At 46.4% G+C, this 21907-nt stretch overlaps 1 long non-coding RNA gene across 2 annotated transcripts in view; it reads right to left on the reverse strand.

Moving 5' to 3' along the window:
• Nucleotides 1-7954, reverse strand: part of LOC138498620 (uncharacterized) — a 31227-nt gene extending 23273 nt beyond the window's left edge. The window contains exons 1-2 of one of the 2 annotated variants that reach the window (XR_011278786.1): nucleotides 7804-7954; nucleotides 7310-7425 (exon numbers count right to left, since the gene is read on the reverse strand). This is a non-coding gene — a long non-coding RNA (uncharacterized lncRNA). The remainder of the gene's footprint in view (nucleotides 1-7309; nucleotides 7426-7803) is intronic. The other variant, XR_011278787.1, reaches the window with a different exon arrangement.
• Between the last annotated feature and the right edge of the window lie 13953 nt (nucleotides 7955-21907).

Raw genomic sequence — 21907 nt, forward strand, 5'->3', positions numbered from 1 at the left:
AGATTAGCTGCCAGATGCAGCCCTTCAGTCTTTGAGGCACGGCTTGGGTTCTGGCTACAATCCTTGCCTCCTTTGCATTCCTAATTGCATACTGATATGCCTTCTTGCAATTGACGGATTTATCTGTGCACTTTACCCACGATCTGATACAGCCCTATACCATGAGGCGTGGTTGTGTTGGACTATGCATTACCATAACTTTGACTTTCATGTGCTGTATACCTAATGTAGTCCCTGTGTCAAAAGAAAAGAAAATGCTGCTATTTGTTGATGCTGCAGGTACTCATGTAGTTCAATACTTATGAAGTATCAGCATTTGGGTCTGGACTCCAGCTGATCCCAATTTTAACAAGTATTCAATGCCAAAGGAAACTACCACAACAAAATTTGAAAATGATAAATAGTTATTATTGTTCTTCATTAAAGCAACAATGAGTCTAAAATATGGGAGCAGAGAACATTATGCAATTCATACATGAAAACACAAACCAAAACAACTCAATTCGTTTTAGTTTGCAAACAACATATTTTTTGTTGAAGGAAAGCAGATGAAATCCCCTATGTCATGCTTTTGAAGAGATAAAATTTCCTAGACAAAGTGAGAAAACCACACTCGAGCAAAAGGGAGTGTGGATTAAAAAGCAGATAGAAACCCAGTGTGGAGATGATGTGGGTGACTCTAAAAGTGGTCACATAAGGTATAGAAAAGAGTAGAGGACAAATTGTATCAAACTTGCTCTAACTGTCAAATATAAACAAAGCAAAAAAGGGGGTTGTACTTATTCATTTTTGTATTCAAAGTTAAAGAAAATTAAATAAAGGGTAAATAGATAAAAAGTTGTTTGACCCTTACTTCAACAAAAAAAATTCTTGCAACCCAATGAAAGCAAAACAGTTAAAGATTTTGTGCTGCAAAGTCATCCTACTAACATTATTCATGCACAAGGGTTGTACTTCGCATTTTTTTAAAAACATAATGGTTTGAACCAATTCCTCAGTCTGTTATTTCTGAGAAACGCAAAACAACTCCGGTATTTCTATTCATGTGGAAAGTCAATGCTAATTCTGTGCGTGGAGGGGAAAACCCCTGTTGGGTATGCTATGTAGCCTACTCCAGATATAGCCCCCGTACCATGAGGCGTGGCTGTATTGGACTATGCATTACCCTAACTTTGTTGTTCAGGTGCTGTATGCCTAATGTAGTCCCCCGTACCATGAGGCATGGCTGTGTTGGACTATGCATTACCCTATCTATGATGTTCAGGTGCTGTATGCCTAATTGCCTAATGCAGCCCCGTACCATGAGACGTGGCTGTGTTGGACTATGCATTACCCTAACTCTGTCTCTTATGTAACTGGTTGATTGTCACCTCACATTTACTGTAACTAGCACCCTGATAATTGAGGGTTTTGTGCGCTGCTATAAATGCAAAAATAAATAAACAAATGCATGTACTCTGCAGTAAGCACATTTCATAGAGATAAAGGTTGAGGGTCTGCAACCTGGGCCTCTTCAGATGTTTTTGTGTGACAGCTCCCATGGTGCCTCACCATTGACCATCCTGGCTGGGGACGATGGGAGTTGTAGTAAAAAATATCTGGAGAGCTCAAGGTTGTAGATTCATGATTAGCGCAGTGGCAGGAAAGTCTCACCCTAATGCAAGGGCATGATTTTGATGAGCTCATGTACGCTGTTCTAGTCCATGAATGCTGCAGTGTGATGACACTAAATAAAGGTATATTCTGGCAATGCAATGGTTGTCGTCGAATGTGAAAGTCCCAAGTGGCAAGCAGTTAAATTAAGATACTTTTAATGCCCCTTCTTTTTTTAATAGCTACAGATCAAAAGAGAGTTGAATGCAAGGAATATTTTCAAGGGGTTTGCATCGTTAGTACTTAGCAATTGCCACATTAGGATGTGATGGCGTCACACGCCAAGATGGTGTGATGTTTTTTGTATACTAAGATGATAAACCAAAATGGCACTGGCATTTCGGCCACGAGGACGATGGATGCAGGATTTAATAAATTCTAAGTTGTGTTACTCTGTTTAGAACAGTTGAAGAATATTTTGATGAACTTGGTGAAGCAGCCATGCGGGACCAACACGACTGAGCATGATCAAATCTGCACACAATTAGGGAGATTTGTCCTCCTCGTTTTTATTTTTTTATTCCCAGAGACTAATTTAATTGGTTTATCTGGCTCTATACTGGCACGAAGATTATAAGTGAGATTCAATGCACCTTTGGGGAAGCCATTAAGGAATAGAACACCCATTGATGTTAGGTAACACACTTAAGTCATTCCACACACAAACACATCAGTATAGCCACTTTGGAAATCATGTGTACATCATGTGATTATTATAGGATAGACATAGGAGATTTGGTACAACAGGTAATGTCGTATTATGTTTTCTAAAACGCACATCAAAATTGGAATATTCAACATAAAAAATGAGAAATGTGTCCCGCATTTGAGTAAATTGATGGAAGTCAATTGTGAGTCATGGCTTGATTCATTCACCACCTATCACAATTATTTTTGGAGGTGGGTCAACAGGAACAGCTTTTGAAAATGTATATAGAATGGATTTTATTGATTACAAAAGAGATGAAATTGAATTGTTAACAAGCATGAATGAAACTAATTGATCTGAATTAATTTGATGAAATATTAAAGTATAAAAAGCGTAATAATATGCATAAGTAGGTAACACGTTATGTAGGTATTTTGCTGAGAGGAGGTTGCCCTGTTGCTGTTTGGTGTACAGGCAATCTACCATGAATTTAATAATAGGTAGATATATATGGGCCTCATTACGAGCTTGCCAGTAACCCTCGTGTACTACCGGTGGGTTACCAGCAAACTCTCCTTACTGTTACCGGCGCCAGATATTCTGGTGTTACTGGAATGTTACAGGTGACAGCAATGGAGGTAAGTTCCCATTCCATGGAGTCCTATTGGAACTACTAAATCACCAGCACCGTTGTCATTACTCTGCCGGTAGAGGCCTGAACTTCCGGCAGGATCACTTTCATGGGACACAGATGTGAAGGTCCCAGAGGGGAGGGGAAAGACAATAGTGCATGCCACACAATCACCCACTAACTTGGGCCCCATTAAAGAAGCCTTACCAAGTCAATTTCTGAGAAGCAAATTAAAGTCAGGTGTGAATGACCTGCTCTGTTATAATAGCAGTCAAAGGTAAAGAGCAAAGGTAATTCAAGTGGGGAGACGGGTGATGGGATGGGACAACACAAGACAAGAGACAAAAAGTGTGTGCCACCATTTCAGCTGTGCTGTAATTAAGGATAATGCTCAAGAACATGTTGCCAGCAGAGTATGGAATGTAGGGAGTGTACACTATATTGTACCATAACATTGAATGCTGGAAAGTGATTGTCACTTTGCATTGTGATTAATGGGAATGGGATAAAACGTGTTTACCCTTCCCTCCGGCTTCGGCAATGCTATCTGTGAAACAGGAACAACATTTGTTTCCAAAAGCAAGGAACTGGATTCGATTTTCACATCTACCAACATATTTTGAAAATTGACATTTTTAGTTTGCGCTAATAGGTGTCACCGGCAACACCTATAAGTTGAAACCTTTACTTTAGAGTACAGATTGGGAGGTATGGCATGCAAGCAGGAACACAAAGCCTGTGGGTGTTGTTTGCACCCACCTATTAACTATTCATGGCCATGCTAATCCCTACGGCCATTCCCACCCAGTTCTTGCCCTTCCCTGCCCAAAAAACCTCCTCATGGGAACTCATTAAGCTTGCTGCTTTAATCAAGCCTTACCATCAAACTTTGCACTCAAGTGCCCGCCAGTTCTTTTTTCAAAGCAGTCTTCTAAGAGTTAATGATTTCATTGGAATTGTAACCCCGCTACTGGTTTAATAAAAATGTCTGCTCAGGTTGTCCTTCAGCAAATCAGCGTATAAGCACTATGTGTGTCCTTCACTAAAGTCCTGTTAAAAATTATCAGCATTGGCAGAGCCAACAGTTTTGGCTTGTATATAGGTATTAGGCCTTTGCCAGGCACTGCTATTAGATGCCCAGGTGCTTGCACCATTTTCAGCCTGCTGCCATTAATGGCCAGTTAATATAACTAAGGATGTGCCTAGCAAGTGCCTTTCCCATGCCTACACAAAAGCCCAAACTGTTGGTGTCGAGGAGCAGGTGGATACATGATCCCTAGCTCCCGCCCTCTCACCTCCATCATATTGGAATAGTAGGAAAAGAGCTCTATGTGGGACAACAGGTATTATCCCAATACCACATTGAGTGTATGAGAGATGATATGCCCTCAGACAACCGTATCGCATGTGCCCCCGCACTGAAAGGGTGGAAGGATGTCTGTATACACCATCAGACATCGAAGAGCTATAAGTGAAATTGGACGAGCGCAGAGTGACGTCATGAAGGAAATACATGAAGACACACTGAACCGATATGCAAATACTTAAAGGATCAAGATGTAACTGGAGTGATAAGAGAAACATGTAATCGAAGACGAAGAAATCATATGCGCTATAGAAATTAGTGAGTAGATGTGAAGTGAATGTATATACGCAGATACGCAAGGTAGTGGAGACATATAGAAGCTTGCTGGAGAAGAAAACATAATGTGGAAAAGGCGGCCATGATGGAAAGATGGACGTCAGACTTGTGCTGAAACCAATCAAGCTACCTTAGAGACAGATCAGGGCTGCAGAGTCAGAAGAGGCTGGAAAACAGCTTTGTGTGAGCAATAAAGAGGAGTCTATTGACCTGGGATCAAGGGTGCCACTTCAAGGGATAATGGCAAAGCACAAAGGGAGTCAGGAGGATAGGCCATGTACATAAGACATATTTCTCTGAGATTAAGCAAAAAAGAAAACATCTGCAAGAGTCAAGTATTGGACAATCAAAGATGTGTAAAGCCAATGCAATGTGGAGTGAGCAAGTCACCAGAGGCTAAAAGAAGTTATGATACTCAGCTTAATTAAATAAAATAGCAGTAAATAAAAGGATGAAATGGACAAAATCGTGGTCTCCACACACGTGATTAAGAAGTCGAAAACAAGGGCTGTTCATTAAGCTCCAGGCAAAGATAATGGTGTACCTACACTCCCTTAAAACTCCCAGAACAGAGAACAGGCTGGAAGGTCAACTATAAAGAAGAAGCCTTGGCTTGGGGCCTGACCGATGAGAGATGATGGACTAATTGGGCAAGTGGGTAGTAGTCTTATGTTGCTCTCTGCACCTGAGTTCTGTTTTGCTTAGGTGCTGATAATGACCCGAATGTCCATGATTGGGAGAGAATTCCAACCAATCAGAGGGTCTAAGAGCATCACGCTATACAATGTTGCACAGGCCAACCCGCTGCTGTTATTCTGCTTTAATCTGTATTATACGTATTTAGAGTTGGTTCAAGACATGCCTACCAGAAAAGGTGCATCCAGTGATATTAATAATACTTGTATGATATATAGGCACATATGTTCCCTTAAACAATACCTCCCTTCAATAAGTTTTACAGTTTGCCACGTAGGATGACGTCATAGTTGACGTGAATTGAGGTATAACGCCTTTGTGTAATCAAATTTGAAGTGTGAGTGCGTGGACCACGGTTTGTTGTTTGCCAAATTGCCCTACTTTATTTTATGTTGGGAATAAAGTAGTACTTTACCATATGCTTTGAGTCTGTCTAGTTATTTGGGTCTGAGATCATTATTGGTAATTCCATCTAGCACATGAGACGCTTCAAGGTGCTAGAGCACATTTCTATTGCCAATGCTTGTTTACATTTATTTGGGTCCTTTTTTGGTGTCCTCAAGCAATTACAATACAAAAGGCAAAATAAACATAATAATATTTATAGTAATGCTGCACATTGAATGCTGGAGGAGAGGTGAGTGAGGGGAAAGGAACTTAGGCAAATCATTGCATTTGAGTAATGTAGTCCAGTGGAGTTGAGATTCTTCGAAAAGTGCATTACTCAGCAGATTGCTTCCGTTTATAAATCAGAAACTAAAATCATCAATGTATATAAAACAAATGCAGCAGGTGCAGATTGTATGAATTAAAGAATGCATTAAAAGCAAAAGTGGTCAGATTGAATCCTGGGTACCAATTGTTTGAGGTGTTACCCTATCAATGACTCATTTGCCCAGTTGATGAGGCTAGCACCAGGTTCAAATTCTGGTTGCATTATATCATGGATACAATAGGTAGGCATTCAACCTTGGGGATACCACTGCGGCAGAGAGCCATGGGCATATGAACATCTATGTGCTTGAAGGGAAAACTACTCCACACTCACCTCCCACTTGCTGTCCACTTTTTGGCATGCCCAGTCCATGAATGGAGTAGGTTTTCCACTTTTGTTGAATGGTAAGGAGCCACCTGGTGGTAATATTATTTTAATTATTTTATTGCTCATTTATAGCGTGTGCTGCCTCGCTTCCAAGACTGATGCGTTACCACTGAGCTATCCTTCCTTCCCATTATAAACAGCGTCTCCAGAGGCTCTGCAAGATCAGTATCTAAGATAGACTGGGGCAAAACCGGACCGAGATCTGTGGCTGATGTGGCCAATTTGGCTGATAACCAAAGTGCCATGTAGAGAACGCGCTGGCAAGTACTGTATGTCATTTGGCAGATGCCAATCCAGTGTTTTTTTTTTTCTTTAGAATTCTGGGAGTTATAATGAAACTAGGAAAACAACAAGTCTGAGAATGCAAAGAAAAAATAGACACTGGAACAGCATCTCCCGCATGACTGGATGAGCATATCCCTAATAAGGTGGGGTATGTTAGCATATAGGTTATGGTATATTTTACTTTGTTATCAGTATATCACACTGTCAACATTATCCATTCATTTCGGGAGGAGGGGACTTTGCATTCTGGGACTTTCAGGCCTGTATTTCAGGATTATAAACCCAGGACTACAAATCTCAGAATTCAAAGTTAAAACCAAGACCAGACGAGTATCACCCGAATGGAAAACATTGGCGAGTACGGTATATTGTTGATTGTCGCTGTCGGCATTGTTGTAATTGGACGATAACATTGCAGAAGCAAAATGGCGTATCAGGTTTAGTGATATGTGCTAAATCAATGTCCGTTAGATCAGAACTAATGATGACGGATTCAGACACGACCACCAGATTCACCAGAGCCACCAGTCCCCACGCCTTTGTGACGTCACGTGTCTGCGAGTAGAGTAATCTATCTGAAAAGGCTAGTTGCCTATGGATCAATTTTAATGACGTGACGTGGACAACCCTGACATCTGATGAGGGTCTTACCTTTTGAGATGTCACAAGGGGGGCGTGCGGGCAGAAGTGGCGGTTGTATGTATTTGCGGGGTTTGTAACAGCTCTGAATGGTCTTGGAGCATGAGAGGCGGCCAGCAGCTAAAGACCTAAAATTGAAAAATGGCGTTTATAGCAGCCATCCACCAAAACCCTGCGCAGCGTTTAAATGCACTGTAAAGCAGCACATTTCCCTGAAATGTTAATGAAGTGCAGCCAAAATAGAGATAATTATTTTAATTAATGGTAATGATTTTAACGGCTGAACATTTTTAACTAATTAATTATGATTGATTGCTTGTTACTAATCAAGGAATGTGACTCAAAGTTGTAATTGAAAAATTGAAAGCAATGGGCTCTTTAAAGCGTACAATGTACGACACACTGTAAAGGCACTGCCTGCAATCGGAAGCCTTTTATCGCCTTATTTTTCATCGGCCCGCCATCATTTTCATCGTTCTCTAAAAACGTTAGCAGAAATATCTTACGATTATTGTAGTGTGTCTTCTCCACCCCAAGGCATGGCCATTTCCGCGCAGTCTGCTATGCCTCTATTTCTGTAATGTGTGCCAGATACGCCTCGTATGAAGAAACAAATAGGATGTTAACGCTTTCCTTGCCACTGCGGAACACTGGGCGAGTTGTGTGCATTCGCTTCAGCCTCCTGTGGGTTGCTCCGAGGTGTGCATCTGTGTGGCTATTCAGTTAGTTGCTGCCGGCTGCCCCATGGCACACTGGCAGTAGGTCCATACTGAGTAGAGAAAAAGTGGAACTGCAAGTCCCACCATGCATAGGGATGATGCCTAGAAGGCTAAGGATGGGCAAAGGCAACCATCGTGATCCGCATTTATGTCAATTGTTTATGAATGCTATAGCTTACCACTGTTGAATAAAAAAGGACATGGTTTGTTTCATTCGAATATGATGGTACATAAAATGTCACATTGTATGTTGCCATTAAGATCCTTAGTAAATCAGTTTTTAATGGTTGTGTGTACATTTTATTTTTATTTATTTTAGCATTTTTTGTTACTTTTTTTTTACATATTTACATATACATATATTTCTTGGCAAATAAAGCTCTCGGCTATAACATGAAAGGTCTTTTTAATCCATTTGTTTTACAGGTTTTTATTACTAAGCATAAGCTTTACACATTTTTTTTTATCATTCCAAATATCTTTGACATTTCTATCTTTAAAAAAAAAAAATCCAGAAAGAATATGATCAGTTTAGGCTTTGGCTGAGAATATTCAAATGGTAAAACCTGGTGAGGTTTTCAGGATATCCATGGCTGACAGGCTGTGGTGTATGTACCTGGGATTGCTCCACACGGAGGCCCTGCTGCGTATATCCATGGCTGACAGACTGTGGTGTATGTACCTGGGATTGCTCCACACGGAGGCCCTGCTGCGTATATCCATGGCTGACAGACTGTGGTGTATGTACCTGGGATTGCTCCACACGGTGGGCCTGCTGCGTATATCCATGGCTGACAGGTTGTGGTGTAAGTACCTGGGATTGCTCTAACTGGTGGGCCTGCTGCGTAAATCCATGGCTGACAGACTGTGGTGTATGTACCTGGGATTGCTCCACACGGTGGGCCTGCTGCGTATATCCATGGCTGACAGGTTGTGGTGTAAGTACCTGGGATTGGTGTAAGTACCTGGGATTGCTCTAACTGGTGGGCCTGCTGCGTAAATCCATGGCTGACAGGCTGTGGTGTATGTACCTGGGATTACTCCACACGGTGGCCCTGCTGCGTATATCCATGGCTGACAGGTTGTGGTGTAAGTACCTGGGATTGGTGTAAGTACCTGGGATTGCTCTAACTGGTGGGCCTGCTGCGTAAATCCATGGCTGACAGGCTGTGGTGTATGTACCTGGGATTACTCCACACGGTGGCCCTGCTGCGTATATCCATGGCTGACAGGTTGTGGTGTAAGTACCTGGGATTGGTGTAAGTACCTGGGATTGCTCTAACTGGTGGGCCTGCTGCGTAAATCCATGGCTGACAGGCTGTGGTGTATGTACCTGGGATTACTCCACACGGTGGCCCTGCTGCGTATATCCATGGCTGACAGGCTGTGGTGTATGTACCTGGGATTGGTATATGTACGTGGGATTACTCCACACGGTGGCCCTGCTGCGTATATCCATGGCTGACAGGTTGTGGTGTATGTACCTGGGATTGGTATATGTACCTGGGATTGCCCCACACGATGGGTCTGCTGCGTATATCCATGGCTGACAGGTTGTGGTGTATGTACCTGGGATTGCTCCACACGGTGGGCCTGCTGCGTATATCCATGGCTGACAGGTTGTGCTGTAAGTACCTGGGATTGGTGTAAGTACCTGGGATTGCTCTACATGGTGGGCCTGCTGAGTAAATCCATGGCTGACAGGCTGTGGTGTATGTACCTGGGATTGGTGTATGTATGAGGGATTGCTCCGCACAGTGGGCCTGACAGACTGTGGTGTATGTTACTGGGATTGGTATATGTACCTGGGATTACTCCACACGGAGGCCCTGCTGCGTATATCCATGGCTGACAGGCTGTTGTGTATGTACCTGGGATTACTCCACACGGTGGCCCTGCTGCGTATATCCATGGCTGACAGGCTGTGGTGTATGTACCTGGGATTGATATATGTACCTGGGATTACTCCACACGGTGGCCCTGCTGCGTATATCCATGGCTGACAGGCTGTGGTCTATGTACCTGGGATTACTCCACACGGTGGCCCTGCTGCGTATATCCATGGCTGACAGGCTGTGTTGTATGTACCTGGGATTACTCCACACGGTGGCCCTGCTGCGTATATCCATGGCTGACAGGCTGTGGTGTATGTACCTGGGATTGGTATATGTACCTGGGATTACTCCACACGGTGGCCCTGCGGCGTATATCCATGGCTGACAGGCTGTGGTGTATGTACCTGGGATTGGTATATGTACCTGGGATTACTCCACACGGTGGGCCTGCTGCGTATATCCATGGCTGACAGGTTGTGGTGTAAGTACCTGGTATTGGTGTAAGTACCTGGGATTGCTCTACATGGTGGGCCTGCTGCGTAAATCCATGGCTGACAGGCTGCGGTGTATGTACCTGGGATTGGTGTATGTATGAGGGATTGCTCCGCACAGTGGGCCTGCTGCGTATATCCATGGCTGACAGGCTGTGGTGTATGTACCTGGGATTGGTATATGTACCTGGGATTACTCCACACGGTGGCCCTGCGGCGTATATCCATGGCTGACAGGCTGTGGTGTATGTACCTGGGATTGGTATATGTACCTGGGATTACTCCACACAGTGGCCCTGCTGCGTATATCCATGTCTGACAGGCTGTGGTGTATGTACCTGGGATTACTCCACACGGTGGCCCTGCTGCGTATATCCATGGCTGACAGGCTGTGGTGTATGTACCTGGGATTGGTGTATGTACCTGGGATTGCCCCACACGATGGGTCTGCTGCGTATATCCATGGCTGACAGGTTGTGGTGTATGTACCTGGGATTGCTCCACACGGTGGGCCTGCTGCGTATATCCATGGCTGACAGGTTGTGCTGTAAGTACCTGGGATTGGTGTAAGTACCTGGGATTGCTCTACATGGTGGGCCTGCTGAGTAAATCCATGGCTGACAGGCTGTGGTGTATGTACCTGGGATTGGTGTATGTATGAGGGATTGCTCCGCACAGTGGGCCTGACAGACTGTGGTGTATGTTACTGGGATTGGTATATGTACCTGGGATTACTCCACATGGAGGCCCTGCTGCGTATATCCATGGCTGACAGGCTGTTGTGTATGTACCTGGGATTACTCCACACGGTGGCCCTGCTGCGTATATCCATGGCTGACAGGCTGTGGTGTATGTACCTGGGATTGATATATGTACCTGGGATTACTCCACACGGTGGCCCTGCTGCGTATATCCATGGCTGACAGGCTGTGGTCTATGTACCTGGGATTACTCCACACGGTGGCCCTGCTGCGTATATCCATGGCTGACAGGCTGTGTTGTATGTACCTGGGATTACTCCACACGGTGGCCCTGCTGCGTATATCCATGGCTGACAGGCTGTGGTGTATGTACCTGGGATTGGTATATGTACCTGGGATTACTCCACACGGTGGCCCTGCGGCGTATATCCATGGCTGACAGGCTGTGGTGTATGTACCTGGGATTGGTATATGTACCTGGGATTACTCCACACGGTGGGCCTGCTGCGTATATCCATGGCTGACAGGTTGTGGTGTAAGTACCTGGTATTGGTGTAAGTACCTGGGATTGCTCTACATGGTGGGCCTGCTGCGTAAATCCATGGCTGACAGGCTGCGGTGTATGTACCTGGGATTGGTGTATGTATGAGGGATTGCTCCGCACAGTGGGCCTGCTGCGTATATCCATGGCTGACAGACTGTGGTGTATGTACCTGGGATTGCTCCACACGGTGGCCCTGCTGCGTATATACATGGCTGACAGGCTGTGGTGTATGTACCTGGGATTGCTCCACAAGGTGGCCCTGCTGCGTATACCCATGGCTGACAGGCTGTGGTGTATGTACCTGGGATTGGTGTATGTATGAGGGATTGCTCCGCACAGTGGGCCTGACAGACTGTGGTGTATGTTACTGGGATTGGTATATGTACCTGGGATTACTTCACACGGTGGCCCTGCTGCGTATATCCATGGCTGACAGGCTGTGGTGTATGTACCTGGGATTGCTCCACACGGTGGCCCTGCTGCGTATATCCATGGCTGACAGGCTGTGGTGTATGTACCTGGGATTGGTATATGTACCTGGGATTACTCCACACGGTGGCCCTGCTGCGTATATCCATGGCTGACAGGCTGTGGTGTATGTACCTGGGATTACTCCACACGGTGGGCCTGCTGCGTATATCCATGGCTGACAGGCTGTGGTGTATGTACCTGGGATTGGTATATGTACCTGGGATTACTCCACACGGTGGCCCTGCTGCGTATATCCATGGCTGACAGGCTGTGGTGTATGTACCTGGGATTACTCCACACGGTGGCCCTGCTGGGTATATCCATGGCTGACAGGCTGTGGTGTATGTACCTGGGATTGGTATATGTACCTGGGATTACTCCACATGGTGGCCCTGCTGCGTATATCCATGGCTGACAGGCTGTGGTGTATGTACCTGGGATTGGTATATGTACCTGGGATTACTCCACACGGTGAGCCTGCTGCGTATATCCATGGCTGACAGGCTGTGGTGTATGTACCTGGGATTGCCCCACACGATGGGCCTGCTGCGTATATCCATGGCTGACAGGCTGTGGTGTATGTACCTGGGATTGCTCCACACGGTGGGCCTGCTGCGTATATCCATGGCTGACAGGTTGTGGTGTAAGTACCTGGGATTGGTGTAAGTACCTGGGATTGCTCTACATGGTGGGCCTGCTGCGTAAATCCATGGCTGACAGGCTGTGGTGTATGTACCTGGGATTGGTGTATGTACCTGGGATTGCCCCACACGATGGGCCTGCTGCGTATATCCATGGCTGACAGGCTGTGGTGTATGTACCTGGGATTGCTCCACACGGTGGGCCTGCTGCGTATATCCATGGCTGACAGGTTGTGGTGTAAGTACCTGGTATTGGTGTAAGTACCTGGGATTGCTCTACATGGTGGGCCTGCTGCGTAAATCCATGGCTGACAGGCTGTGGTTTATGTACCTGGGATTGGTGTATGTATGAGGGATTGCTCCGCACAGTGGGCCTGACAGACTGTGGTATATGTTACTGGGATTGGTATATGTACCTGGGATTACTTCACACGGTGGCCCTGCTGCGTATATCCATGGCTGACAGGCTGTGGTGTATGTACCTGGGATTGCTCCACACGGTGGCCCTGCTGCGTATATCCATGGCTGACAGGCTGTGGTGTATGTATCTGGGATTGGTATATGTACCTGGGATTACTCCACACGGTGGCCCTGCTGCGTATATCCATGGCTGACAGGCTGTGGTGTATGTACCTGGGATTACTCCACACGGTGGCCCTGCTGCGTATATCCATGGCTGACAGGCTGTGGTGTATGTACCTGCGATTGGTATATGTACCTGGGATTACTCCACACAGTGGCCCTGCTGCGTATATCCATGGCTGACAGGCTGTGGTGTATGTACCTGGGATTACTCCACACGGTGGCCCTGCTGCGTATATCCATGGCTGACAGGCTGTGGTGTATGTACCTGGGATTGGTATATGTACGTGGGATTACTCCACACGGTGGCCCTGCTGCGTATATCCATGGCTGACAGGCTGTGGTGTATGTACCTGGGATTAGTATATGTACCTGGGATTACTCCACACGGTGGCCCTGCTGCGTATATCCATGTCTGACAGGTTGTGGTGTATGTACCTGGGATTACTCCACATGGTGGCCCTGCTGCGTATATCCATGGCTGACAGGCTGTGGTGTATGTACCTCGGATTGCTCCACACGGTGGGCCTGCTGCGTATATCCATGGCTGACAGGTTGTGGTGTAAGTACCTGGGATTGGTGTAAATACTTGGGATTGCTCTACATGGTGGCCTGCTGCGTAAATCCATGGCTGACAGGCTGTGGTGTATGTACCTGGGATTGGGGTATGTACCTGGGATTGCCCCACACGATGGGCCTGCTGCGTATATCCATGGCTGACAGGCTGTGGTGTATGTACCTGGGATTGCTCCACACGGTGGGCCTGCTGCGTATATCCATGGCTGACAGGTTGTGGTGTAAGTACCTGGTATTGGTGTAAGTACCTGTGATTGCTCTACATGGTGGGCCTGCTGCGTAAATCCATGGCTGACAGGCTATGGTTTATGTACCTGGGATTGGTGTATGTATGAGGGATTGCTCCGCACAGTGGGCCTGCTGCGTATATCCATGGCTGACAGACTGTGGTGTATGTACCTGGGATTGCTCCACACGGAGGCCCTGCTGCGTATATCCATGGCTGACAGGCTGTGGTGTATGTACCTGGGATTGCTCCACACGGTGGCCCTGCTGCGTATATCTATGGCTGACAGGCTGTGGTGTATGTACCTGGGATTGGTGTATGTTTGAGGGATTGCTCCGCACAGTGGGCCTGACAGACTGTGGTGTATGTTACTGGGATTGGTATATGTACTTGGGATTACTTCACACAGTGGCCCTGCTGCGTATATCCATGGCTGACAGGCTGTGGTGTATGTACCTGGGATTGCTCCACACGGTGGCCCTGCTGCGTATATCCATGGCTGACAGGCTGTGGTGTATGTATCTGGGATTGGTATATGTACCTGGGATTACTCCACACGGTGGCCCTGCTGCGTATATCCATGGCTGACAGGCTGTGGTGTATGTACCTGGGATTACTCCACACGGTGGCCCTGCTGCGTATATCCATGGCTGACAGGCTTTGGTGTATGTACCTGCGATTGGTATATGTACCTGGGATTACTCCACACAGTGGCCCTGCTGCGTATATCCATGGCTGACAGGCTGTGGTGTATGTACCTGGGATTACTCCACACGGTGGCCCTGCTGCGTATATCCATGGCTGACAGGCTGTGGTGTATGTACCTGGGATTGGTATATGTACCTGGGATTACTCCACACGGTGGCCCTGCTGCGTATATCCATGGCTGACAGGCTGTGGTGTATGTACCTGGGATTAGTATATGTACCTTTGATTACTCCACACAGTGGCCCTGCTGCGTATATCCATGTCTGACAGGCTGTGGTGTATGTACCTGGGATTACTCCACACGGTGGCCATGCTGGGTATATCCATGGCTGACAGGCTGTGGTGTATGTACCTGGGATTGCTCCACACGGTGGCCCTGCTGCGTATATCCATGGCTGACAGGCTGTGGTGTATGTACCTGGGATTGGTATATGTACCTGGGATTACTCCACACGGTGAGCCTGCTGCGTATATCCATGGCTGACAGGCTGTGGTGTATGTACCTGGGATTGGTGTATGTACCTGGGATTGCTCTACACGGTGGGCCTGCTGCGTAACCACTTGGGCCTAAAACAGAGATCCTGCAAAAGTAAACTAAGTGGGTATCGTGTTTGGACTGGCCAATAGGGCAATAGGGTAATGCCCGAACCAAAAACACAAAATGCTAGTGTGGGCCAAAGTAGGACACTGTTCTGGCCCACGTAGGCCAGTTTGATGTTACTTCACCATGCGGCTAGTAGTTTTGACCAGTGTTACTGAATACATAATGTTTAAATGCACAATTCGCATCACATTTTATCAAAAACCTCCCCCTTGCACACTACTCAAACAGTCTGTCACAAAACAAATGAATTGCCTTTTGCAACTGTGGGCCACTTTGTCATTGGTGTCCGACACAAATGTTATGCCCCAGTGCGACTATGGGACAAGTATGTGTATTTTACCAAAGTGTTTCATTATAACCACGTCTGTGGACCAGGTGGTAGTATGAGCGTTTATAGGCTGTCTTCATTTCCTAGTAAATAGCGGATGTCCCTAATACCCGAGGAAACAGTACCCAGTGTATTGACTGTGTAAGAGAGGTGGGAAGTGCGCTGCCATAATTCAGGTATTTCTAACAAGGTTACACAAGGATCTCTGGAGATCCACCCACCTGGGCACCTAGGCACCTGGACTCATGAGATGCACCCACGTAGGTGGCAGAGGTCATTGGTTTCTCTTCTGCCACACAATAGTCATCTGAATGCAGAAACACTGCTGAGTATGTCTTTTCCATAGTGTGTCATGCAGGCAAACCTGTGGCCTCTTTTCTCAGGTAAGTACTTCATTGCTACTCTTGTTCCTTGAAAACATTCTGAAACGGGGCTCCCACATCATGTTCTGCAAGTGTTTAGCAGATGTCACTTTGCAATCCTGTACAGATGAAAAGTAGAGGACTGGCTGGCAATGACCGGGATGCAACACGATGTAAGCCTAATGCTCAGGACAACTAGATTATTTCATATCCAAAATGAGCCAACTTTAGATCTTGCCATATAGTTTGTACTACTTTCAGAATGTAGACACATCACTGACACGCCTGTGTAACAAGGTTATCTGCATGTAATCACTACTTGACACAAGCATGACGTTTGTTGTAAGCAGGGCCGGTCTTTGCATCAGGCAGTGCAGGCGCCAGTCTGACTTCAACAACACCATTGTCATCATTTTAATTATTGTAAACCTATACATAAAGTACACAAAAAAGAAAGTGAAACCTTTTAAATCATCAGACTCTCCAATTCCTGCAGTCCCCTCTGGGGTCTTTGCAAACCCTTCCGAACGGGCCTTAAAAGCAACATATGTTGCTTATCAGTTCCCAGGCCGAAACTTGGTTGATTAAACGTGCCTCCTCCTCAGCGCATGTGCTGTACAGAGTTGGGGCTGATTGATTGATTTGGCTGGTAGGATACAGACAGCACTTGCAAAGTTGTGCTTGAGTGGTTAGTATCTCGGGTACATGTAACTCTTCCTGCCAGTGTGGGACACACGGTCTGGATGAAAAGAGGTGATGTGCCTGTGTTTACATTATTGTAGCTCTGCATCTTGCTCTGTGAGGCCAGTGCTGTGCAGGTGGGTGTGGGGCAATGGTGCAACGGCCACGCAGTACGAGCTTAACGCTGTGATAAGAGTGGCTCATATCATAGGCTGTATGTATTATTAATGCAAAGGCGTTAATTTGTCACTGTAATGGAGCACTACAAAGCCCCTTCATTAAATGATTAACCGCCTTTAACATTTTATTGTTTTTTACTCACATACTAAGAAATACTGAAATACCCTACTTTAAAATGATGGTCGCCACTTTAACACAGACATGAAAAACTCTTTCTTTGCTGTGCTCTGGGTGTAGCACAAGCACATCAATATATAAACATCAAGTATTTAATTTCCAAAATTATGAGTGTAAAATAACCTAAACTAGCTTCTTTTTAATATTAATATTGTTCAACCAATATAAACACTATAGAGGATAGAGCATTCGGAATGTAGTATTACACTGTAATACCACAAAGTAAGGTTGGGGTTGCGGACCACAGAAGCATGAATCTATATATTTGAAGTCCACCATTTACATCTCCGCCTCGCCATCCATGGGGTCTCTGAAACAATGCAATCAACTTGAAAATTCATGACTGCAGGCTAAATGGGCCATGCAGCGAACTGATACAGCACCCACATATGCTTATATATTTTGCGGGTCGTCCACGCTTCCCAAGCACTCTGCAATGTGTCACAAAGGTGCCCACAGGCCAGGCTTCCCCGTAATGCAGTGTTTGCTAAAAGACTGCACAGCGTACACATAGACACAAAGCTGCGACAATCATTGTGTTGTACCCGGTCACACACCGAGTCGCACAGAGGCACTGGAGAAGAACCAGATCAGACACAAATGAGAGGGAGGGGATAATGGGGGGAACAGGTACTAGTTAGACCACCCACCCATGTCCCCCTCCCCAACCGCCCACCTCAAGTGATTCAAGCAGAGCCCAGGCAAATACCCCTGATCAGCTTCAGTGATACAGATCTGACACCCGGAATCTTAAGCAAAACACATCAAACCCCATGACCCCTCTGCTTACCTTGATAAGACATTTCAGACTTCAGCGATCCCCACTCTTCCATTCAACTTGTATGATAAGGAGAACAGAGCCATAGATGGACAGAACTGGACACAGACAATAAATGGTGCTGGGGGCTGCACAGTTAACAAATGCCCAGCGATTACTAATGTAAAATGTTTCATTGTTAGCACATGCATTCGTATGAATACATTTTTAGGCGAATGAAAGAGGAAGGGTGTTCGTACTTGCATGTCAGAGGAGTGATTGGAAGGGTAGGGGCAGAAGACTGTTCATTCTCACATCAGTGCTTAAGTGTGTGGTTTCTCTGGTTTCAGATGTGAAGGAGAGAGTTAACTGATTGTAACATTGAATCCACACTAGAATAGTCTCATTAGAATGTGTAAAGCAGTTAGATGCCCCCATACAAGTACGTTTTCTCCTCCTCCATCGTTTCTGAAGTTAGCACCTCTGCCAACATTTTGGGGGGGCGCCAACCATGCTACCTGCCTGGGGTGCAATATGGTCTAAGACTGGCCCTTTTAAGGCATAAAGTGTATTTCATTAGTTTGCATAGTTGTTGGCTTTTCTGAAGTCAAGCCCGCATTTTACTTACGCATTAATGGCTGTGGGCGCAGACCGTAATGTCTCGCCACTCTAAGATAATGGCAGAAGCAGCAAAGCAAAGGTTATTAGAGAGGGCAGCAGGCGGTTACTGGGCTGGTTTATGGCCCAGAGTCCTCACCTCTGTCGCTATTAGCACCCACGTAGGACTAGAAAATCATGTTAGTGTGTTCACTGACGGAGAACAAGCAGAGATGGAAGGGAGCACGCGCGTTGATTGGCCTGCATTCTTAGAGCGAAAGCACAGCAGTAAGAAGCTGGCTAAAGATGGCTGATGCTGACAGGGGGGGGGGGATAGTTAGGAAAGAGATGGGTGCCACCTGACTGCAGCATATTACTGAGTGACTGCAGGTTCGAGTGGCCATTTGACAGCCAGGCAAAGAGCGAGACGATGCTGGACAGGTAGCGAGGCATTGCGACACACATTTTGCCAGATATACCATGATCAGTCCAAACTCATGGTCCTCCAGCTCTGTTCTCTCGCACCAAGAGAGAGAGATTCGGACATGGTACCAAATCCAGAATGTTGGGCATATAGACTAACAGTGTGCTGCCATTTGCATCTTGAGAGCTCACTTTACTTCAGGCCCCTAGCAAATGTTCAATCTGTGTGATCTGTGGGCATTCCTTTGGGCATTAGTTCATTCATTTTATTCTGCCAGAGAAGTAAACAGAGCAGTGGAGATTTTACTATTCCACAAAAGATGCCAAAGGGCAGGAAAATTGCCTGAGAGGTCCTGACTTTGTCCACAATTTTCTAGCTCGAAAGGCAAAACGCGGCCAAAGCTCATCTCTCATCAACATCCACCTGTTCAACAATGCACGTTTCTGTATGGCTGAAACACTTGGAGAATCTGACAAATGTGCCACCCTGCATTCGGCGGTCGAACAATGGGCACTGAGTACATGGGGGCAGAGGAAGCAACTGCCCCATTACTCTCGAGCAATGGGGTAGGAATGCCATTTTGCCCTCGTGGAGAACCTGAAAGCAGGGCCATCCCTTTGTATATAAAAATACGTCAGACCAGAGCATATTGATGTCATGAAGAGAAGATATAAGGACGCACTGAAACGATATGCAAATATTTAATGAACAAAGATGTAACTGAAAAAGCAAAGTCAACACATATATGAGTGAAAAGAAACCATAAATACAAAGAAGATAAGTAACCAGATGAATATTAAATGTATATATGCATAAAAGCAAGGTAAATGAGTCATATAGAAGCTTGCTGCAGAAGAAAATATAAAAAGGTAAATCAGCCATGTTGAAAAGATGAACGTCGGACGCGTGCTATGAATGACCAAAAGCTATCTCAGAAACTGTCATGATGCCTACCCCCGGAGCACCAGGCCAGGCCCAGCACCCCCGGAAGCAGGCATCATGCCCTCGGGTAAAAGCCCAGCGGCCCCTTATAGGGGCTCTTTGGACTCAGTCCTGGCGCCTTTGGTGCCAGGCTCATGTTGGACATCAGTCCTGGCGCCATAGGCGCCAGGCTCATTTTTTGGGAGGTGTTTTGTGCACTTACCTGATGCAGACCATGCTGCATGCTTCAGGCCTCCCTGAGACCTGAAAGGGACTATTTTTTCATAGGGACTATTTTTTCACTCGGGCGTGGCCAGGGAAGGATACATACCTAGTTGGGGAAGGATACATACCTGGGACTTCTTTGGAGGCTATTTAAGCCACGCCCAGACAGCAGCTTATGCTTCGCGTTGTTCTGCTTCCTGCAGCTTAACGCTCACCGTGTCTGCTCCTGCTCCTGGACTCCAGCCACGCCGGCCTCGAACCTGGAAGACCTGCAAGGAAGGAAGAGAAGAGAAAGGTGAAAACCAAGGACTATTTCAAACTTCTTACCTGCATCCGGAATCTTCTCGCCAGCATCCCTGAAGAAAGACTTCCATTTAAAAGCATTGCGTTGCTCGCTGCAGCGCCACGCTTCACTCACCTGTCCTCGAGACATCTCCCGGCTCCATCGCGGCTGTCAACATCGGACGCCATATCTCTGCACCTAGGGGAGAGAGGAAGAAACAAAAGGTGAGCAGAAGGAACACAGAAGGAAAGCCTGATTAACAGCCATAATACTTACCGGCTTTTCTTTCACATTTCGGGTCGGCGCCGCCACGTTGGCAGGTACCGTACCCCAGCCCCTATGGGGAAAGGACAAGAGACATTTCTGGGGAATGATAAGGACATTTAGAGGGATCGCCCTCATCACTACTCACCTCAGCAGTTTAACCCCTCGACGCATCGCCTTCATTCTGCACCTGAAATAAAGGACAGATCACAGGTTAGAAAGACAACATAAAGGGGGCCTCACTTGAACTTTGAACTTTCATACTTACGGCGCATCGCTCAGGAAAGTCAAGTGGATTTTGCCAGCGCCATTCTGAAAACCAGTGAAGTAACTGGACGAACACGCGCCCCTGCACCAGGAGCAGGATGGAGAGTTCATCCTTCCAAACCATAAGGTGAGCTTAAACCGGGGTTTGGAGGAAGTTAGAGAGGAACGAAGGGGGAAGGGGGAAAGGGGGAGCTAGCACACTATTCTGCAGACTGTTAATCCCCTTTCTCATCTGCAGAAGGATATTCCTACGGGCCAGGCAAGCACGATTTGGAGGTCCTGTCCAATCGGTGTTCTTGGTCCTGCGCATTACGCTAGAAGAGGCCACAGCAATCCAGACTAGACCAGCGCCCCCGTGGGAACCAGGTGAGCGTTACAGAACGCAAAGCCTTCCTACAAATTCCCACCCAGGCGCTATGGAAACTTACGAAACTGACCAGTTGGCCCAATTACTGGGGGAATAACGGGTCGAAGTACACGCCGCTCATCAAGAGACTAGTGCCCTCAGGAGGGAAGTGATTGTAATAAAGGATAGAGCTGATGACCTGGCTAGACAGCTTTTGCAAGGTCAAGCTGGACAAACTCCTTTACCCGGTTCCGGGGGGAACCCCGCTCCTGTGGTTTCCAGTAACCCGGTGCAGATTAATCTACCTGGAAACATGCCGCTGGCCCCACCTGAACGCTTTGCTGGGGACCCCAAACGATTCGCCGTATTCATGAATCAGTGTCGTTTGCACTTCCTATGCAGACCTGGGGCCTTCCCTAATGATCAGACCAAGGTAGCCTTTTTGTTGGCATATCTCAGCGGCTGTGCTGCCGATTGGTCAGTCCCACTGGTAACTCAAGATGACCCGATTCTTCGTGATTTTCAAGGATTTCAAACAAGCATGGAAAGGTTATTTGCTCAACACTCCCAGGGACAGGCTCTGGATGACAAACTTCTATCTCTGCGACAGGGCAATCAAGACCTTCTATCCTACATTGCAACCTTCAATAGACTAATTGTGGAAACTGGTTGGCCAGAGGATAAAAGAATCACGTTATTC

The sequence above is a fragment of the Ambystoma mexicanum genome, chromosome 5q (genome assembly GCF_040938575.1).
Source record: "Ambystoma mexicanum isolate Mex_15411 chromosome 5q, UKY_AmexF1_1, whole genome shotgun sequence".
Lineage (NCBI taxonomy): Eukaryota > Metazoa > Chordata > Amphibia > Caudata > Ambystomatidae > Ambystoma > Ambystoma mexicanum.